Source organism: Ochotona curzoniae, unplaced genomic scaffold (assembly GCF_017591425.1).
Source record: "Ochotona curzoniae isolate NIBS_2020 unplaced genomic scaffold, NIBS_Ocur_1.0 scaffold_4921, whole genome shotgun sequence".
Lineage (NCBI taxonomy): Eukaryota > Metazoa > Chordata > Mammalia > Lagomorpha > Ochotonidae > Ochotona > Ochotona curzoniae.
Window position 1 is genome coordinate 148,489 of NW_024467125.1, and position 6,951 is coordinate 155,439.

The 6,951-nt window shown below is 43.5% G+C and overlaps 1 pseudogene; it reads right to left on the reverse strand.

The window, feature by feature from the left end:
* Nucleotides 1-6,050: 6,050 nt before the first annotated feature.
* LOC121150005 lies at nt 6,051-6,697 on the reverse strand (annotated as a pseudogene).
* Between the last annotated feature and the right edge of the window lie 254 nt (nt 6,698-6,951).

Sequence of the window (6,951 nt, forward strand, 5' to 3'; positions counted from 1 at the left end):
TCGGCCTAGGAGAAGGGCAAGGCAGAGAATCAAGCATCCGTGTCCAGTAAGAAAATGACCTTTTGAGAGCCCACCATCAGGGAGACCTGAGGCTCCTCAGTACGAACTCAGGTGGTGGGAGCATAGATAGGAGTCCCTGGGACCCATCACTGGGGGTCCTGGTTAGCAGACCCCTGCTCTCTCTGGAGCTGGGGGCAGCACGATTTCCAATGATCCCCTTTGCAGACGAGACATGGTCCCGGAGGAGACTCCTGGCCTGTGGTTCGAGGGCACTCCCTCTGAAAATGTCCTGGCTTCCCACAGTTGTAACAGCACATCATGGTCCTTTCCCCTGGGGTGGATGCACTCATAGCGGCCAGCATCTCACTGTGGCGCCTGTCCTTCTGCCTTTCCTTCTCTAAGTCTCGATTATAGTAGACAGCATTGGCTGCCTGGATCAACTGGTCCAAGGAGGACTTGTCAGGGTCTGCCATAAGCTTTTGGAGCTTTCTCCTGATATCTGGGGCAGACTGCACAAGGAACTTGTCCTTGAGGATCGCTCCACCCTCCATTGTATCTGGGTCTAAATTTGTGAACTTCACAATTGCCCCCCTGAGGCATTCTAGAAAGGTCATTGGTGGCTCATTCTCCCCCTGATGGACAGTGGTGAGCTGGCTATAGTTCAAAGGCTTAACTTTCGCCCTTCTTAATCCCTCTAGAATACAGTAAATGAAGTGATTTCATTCCCACTCATGTCTTTCATCCTCTGGGTCCCAGTTGGGATTCTTTGTGGGGATTGCCTCTGCTCCAATGGGGATGTTTGTCTTGTCTCTAATGCTTTTCCCCTGAGATGCATAATAATTGTTTCCAGCCTCACGAGCTTTTTCCAGCACCCTTTCTTTCTCTAAGGAGGTCAGAGTGTCATCTAGTAATAACATTACGTCCTTCCAAGCTAGGTCATGTACTGACTGTAGTCATTCAAAAGTTTGTACGTATTGATCAGTATTGTCGGTGTAACTGCCCAAATAATTCTTTATTTCCTTGAGTTCTCCAAGAGAGAAAGGCTTGTAACCAATCTGTACACCAAACTCTCCTACCCCCACAGCTTGAAGGGGAAGCATGGCTTCTCCTTTCACTGGAGGATAAGACCTAGAAGCCTTTTCCTTTGATGCCTGTGGATAAGGGGGGCAGGGCTCCTCTGGATAAGATAAGCAGAGACCAGGTCCCTGTGGAGGAGGGGCTGATGAAATCCCTTCAGGTGATTCCTTCAGTGAAGGAGGATCTTTATTCACTTGCAAATTACCTTCTTCCTTTGAATCAGAAATGGCCAACTCCCCAGTTGTCTGAATTAGGTTTTTTTCTATTCTGCCATTCTTAAGGTGATCCCGAAGATGGAGAAATATTTGAATATATGAAATTTCTACCCACCTTCCCCAATGTCTACAATAATTGTCCAGTTATGAAATAGTATGGTAATTAAGACTCCCTGTGGGAGGCCAAGTTTCACCATTAGCAAGAGAGTATTTGGGCCAAGCCTTCGTGCAGAAAAAGATCAAGTCCTTTTTGCTCACGATCCAGGAACCAAATATGTCCCAATGTTTAAGGATACAACCAAGAGGAGTTCGGGAGTCCACTCGTGAATGCTGAGATCCCATCTGAGCAATAAAGAGACAATGAACAGCCTAGAGAGAGACTTGTCCCCCCCTTCTCCCTTGTCTAGCCTATGCCCAAAGTGTATGTCAGAGCTGGGGGCAAGTCCAGTCTGACCCCGTGCGCAGTCATTACAGGAGTAGTCCTGCTGTCTGCCGGGAAAGGACCCACGAGCTTGGGGACTACCACTATTACCCCTGCCTTGCCCCACCTGTCCGTGATCATGATCATTGTCCCATACCTTGTGCGCGGTCATTACAGGAGTGGTCCTGTTGTCCGCCGGGACAGGATCCACGAGCTTGGGGGCTACCACTATTACCCCTGCCTCGCCCCACCTGTCCGTGACTATCTCAACCCCCTGTGGAGGCTCCGGAACCTTTGGTAACCACTTCTCCACCGTGATCCTTTTCCTGAAAATCTAAAGTAGCCCTGTAGCTAAGGAACATAATTGCTAATGCTTGTTGCTTGAACTTTCTTCTAGGCCTGATCAAAATAAAATCCCATAGAAATGTGCATGATCTCAATATGGCTGAAAGTTGGCAAGGCATGGAGCTGGCCTTAGCATAGGCTTGCCCCAAAACAAACTGGGAAAGGAAAAGCAAACTGGAAAACAGCAAGGGCAAGTTTCTCAAATTACCTTGGGCTAGCTGATTTGGAAGTTTCCCCCATCCCAAATGGTGCCTGTTAAGAATCACAATAGGAATGTAAGTAGAACTTTGGTCCTAAATTCCTGAGCCAGCATACTCCAAGACTGCCCCTCCCTTTTTTATGGCTGCTTCTGGCTGCAAAGGTGATAAGGTTTCTACCTGGCTGCAGATTCCCTGAATTCCTCAAAGACTCCCTGTAGCTATCGGAGCTTCTAAGGGAAAAATCTCCTAACTGCGCAGCTCCAAATGCGCTCTCCCATTCTAAGGCTGTTTGGATTTCAGAGGCGGGAAGCTGCTTGGGTGATAGACCGGAGATGGGAGACAGAACAAAGGGACTGGCCTTTTCTCAACTCATCTGGGGAGTGTAGAGGGGGTTGTCCAAAGCTCCGCACGAGTCACTTTAAGGGATCAACCCAAGCCGCACACTCGTGGGGGTGGCCAGCAGTCTCACCCCTCCTCCACCGAGGAGAGACCAGCCTGAAACGTGGCTGGGAGCTCGGCACTAGGGTACCCATTTGGGCGTTCGGCGTTCAGAATCCACCTGGGGAGTTTCTAGTCACGCAGAAGTGTCGCCTCTGCCAGAGACTGTCAGTCCTCCTCCAGATTTCCTCCGAACATGCGCACCCACGGCCTTGCTCCCGAAAGGAGAATGAAGGTGATAGGAAAGGGCGAAGAGGTAGTTAGGGATTAGGCCTCTTGAAGCCTAAACAGCCGCCCTTCCTTACACCAACCCCCTAATTATACAATCCCTCTGGATGTTCGACCATAGCTAGGCCGTGGCTGGGGGTCCTCCATGTTCGTGCAGAGCCATGGGGTGCCAAGGGTCACTTCCACGGGTGCAGTCCCACTTGAGGGAAGGCATACAGACCTTGTGAAGTCTTCTCTCGGTTGAGCTGGGCCACGTGGCTCCCACTAAGTCTCTTTTTTCGAGCCCCACGTTGGGCGCCAGGGAAAATATGTTACCAGAAATGCCCGGTGGGTTCTTTCTTCAGCTTAGTATAGAAATAAAAAGCCGGGAATCTGTTGCAAACAGAAAAGTTTATTTGCGAAGGGACCAGGGAGCAGGGAAGGGAAGGAAGGGGAAGCACCTCTGGAAGAGAAGCCGGGGGGTGGGGTGCTTTCGAAAGAGGAGGGAGAGAGAGACACCCTACTTTATTCTAAATCTTGCTACATATTACATCCTTTAGCCTCAATATTAGACTCACAGCATAAGTATTACAAAGGATGCCCAATGAAAGTAAAATCGCATTTTAGTTATTTAACTTCACACATAGGCACACATGACTGCACTTTGAACTGGTGAACATTAAGTATTAGACTTTATATTAGTATATTATATTATAGTATATTATATAGTATATATTATATATAGTATATTATATATTATATTATAGTATATTATATAGTATATATATTATATACATATTATACTATATAGTATATTAGACTTTATATTAGTATTAACCATTTCGGATTGATGGAAAAAATCATGTCAGACTTTAAGCTGTAGTCTAAGCTGGTCCACATTTTGGAGGACATGTATTTCCTCATCTGGTCAGTTACAGCTTGAACTACTTCACGTGAAATCAATGTAATGTTATCAATAAAATGTCATTATAATCATTCAAAAGTGTTATAGTGATTATAATTTATAATCTTATTTCTATAAACACTATTAAATATGCTTACATGAACCTAGAAAATGTATGAGTATTAGAACATACAATTGAATATCTACTTCAAAAATGCACTTTAAAAAAAAACATTCGGGCCCGGTGCAGTGGCGCAAGTGGTTAAAGGTCCTCACCTTGCACGCCCGGGATCTCATATGGGCGCCAGTTCTATCCGGCAGCCCCACTTCCCTTCCAGCTCCCTGCCTGTGGCCCGGGAAAGCAGTAGAGGACGGCCCAAAGCTTTGGGACCCTGCACCCATGTGGGAGACCCGGAGGATGCTCCTGGCTTCGGATCAGCATAGCATTGGCCGTTGCACTCACTTGGGGAGTGAATCATCGGATGGAAGATCTTCCTCTCTGTCTCTCCTCTCTGTATATCCGCCTTTCCAATTAAAAAATAATAATAATAAAAAATAAATCTTTAAAAAAAACACATTCAAACCTAACTTTTGATGTGATGGGTTCTCTGGGGACTTCCCTGTCTTATCACTTTTACTCTAGAGGAGGGCAAAGAATAAGCATCAATCAAGAATGTCCCCAGGTGCACAAAAACTTCTGCCTTCTTTTGTTTTCTCTGCACAAGACTGAAAGGAAAGAACAGGAGAAAGAATTCTCATTCATTGTAAAGAAAATGGTATGTAACCAGTTAATATCAACCTTACATTTGAATAATGCTTTCTTCAGTTACAAAGGCTTTTAATAGGATTCACTTGATTCTCAAAGTAAGTCCATGAAATACAATAAATGGGGTTATTAGCTTCATTTTGCAAGTGAGAAAAAAAAAATGTAGTTTACCGGCTTAGTCATGGTCAAGTTTAGCATCAGGCATTCTGATTTCTTGTTAAACATTCTTTCTATTATAGCAGTGTTATTTTCAAACAAATGATGAAACTATAATTTGTTTAATAGTAGAAACTTCATGATTCCAACATAGAGTGGTCTGGGACCCCCACTGTGATTATGGACAGGTTTAGGAAACAGTTAAAAGATGTACAATGAAATATTTGATATTGTGATCAAAATGTCCCTTCCAGAGATTTTTAATCAATAAACCTCCCTCTTTCATACAACTTTAAGCAACAAATTACAAATTGGAAACTCGAAAGGTATTTTATTCCCTTAACTGCTTATTCTAATGGTGAGAAGTAAACGTCAATTTCAATGTCAAATGTATCAAATATCTAACCAATTTTCCTTTGTCCGCAAGAGTCTCCATACTTTTCTTGTATCAGAAATGGGAAATTTGGAAACTTACTTGGACAAAAATACTATTCCTAAAAACATTTACACAAGCCTATATCAACAATTTTGGAGCTAGTTTAAAGTAAATTGCACATTTTCTTTCTAATATAAATAACTTTTTGTTTTTTCTTGTAGTTACAGGCAGCATATTATGACATCAAAACATCTGCTAATGCGTGGTCCTTTGTTTTTATTTTTACAAATATTTGCTTAAAATATTTTGCTTGAATCCTTAGATATCTTTTAAAGCATAAAGCTGCAGGTGCAATGAATTAGGAAACAAAAATGAGTATAAAACTTGTTTTTCTCATGGTCAAGCAAAATTAAGAGAGGATAAATATTTTGGCTGGAAAATGGTAAAAAATCTGGTACTTAAAACATAGAATTGCTATTTGGGTCCTAGCTGATACTTCTGAATGGTTTACTTTGCAAGTAAACAGTGTACTTTTAAATGTTTTTTATTATTCAATACTAGGAGAATGTAATTCTTGATTAAGTCTTCTTGATCGGATTATACATATACAAAATGATCCATTTTGAATTGTGAAGGAAAATGAGAAATGTTGACATATCTGAACACCAAGGTCAGTTACACACAAAGTGAGAATGGAGGTAATTCCGTAGGTATGCCAAGTTGAGGGAAAAAGAAATTGTCTGCTAGACCTGATAATTTACCAAAACATCCAGTATCCTGATAGTGTGACAAGTAAGCATAGGGCTCTGAATAAAAACCTTGGAAAACTGTGTTAGTGTAGGCTGATAACTTTTTTGTCACGCGTTCATTGCCTCGCTCCGCTGCGTGTTGGTATTTATTCTGGAATGAAACCCCCTGCTCCTGTTGGTCTTTGGCATTTAGAAGTCAGCAAAAACACTCCTTCCTTGGTTTCACTGCTTCCTAAGAAGAATGCACAGTATTTGGAACAAAACCACTTTTAACCCCTTCCCAGCCATCCTGAATACAAATGTCTCCCTTTTTGATAAGCTCATAGATGTCTCTTGTCAGGATGGTGAAGGATTCTTCAACATTCGTAGCATCTTGGGCTGAGGTTTCTAGGTACTTCATACCACAGTCTGCTGAGTTTTCCAGCATCTCCTCTTGTAACCTGATGTTGTGAAACTAGATGACATTTATGTCCCACTAGCAGAAACACAATCCAACATGGCTGCACATACATTTTTGCTTCTTCCAGCCAATCTTTCACGTGTTCAAAAGATCGATTGTTACTAATGTCCAAAACTAAAAGTCTACCGAGTTGCGGTAGTAAGATCAAGGTATTGATCTGAACCTCTCCTGTCACGCTGTGTTCCAGAGCTGCAGCTTGATACTCTTGCCCTACTAGATCTCCAGCAGGCGTGAGAAGAAGTCCACGCCAACTGTGGGGTCGCAGGCAGGCGAGCATAGTCCCGGGAAGCGGTCCTGGGTGAAGTGGTGCAGGAGGCAGGACTTGCCTACCATGGAGTCCTGATCAGGATGAGGTGGAACTGGTAGATCCAGATGGTCTCCATGGCTCACGTGCCCGTCGGCCCGGGGGGCCTCCTGGCTGCGCGTCAGCCCTCCCCTGGCTGGTACTGGTTCTTTTAACTTATCATGATGAGTTCCCTTTCCTTACATTTTTGTTGCAAATATCAAGATGATATTCAGTTTTATGGATACAGATATATACATAATTTCTAAGCATGTAGATACATTTTAATCATGACTCTAGTCCTCAGTTGCTGGAAAATCTAGATTAACTATGCGGTGGCCATTGTGAGCTAAC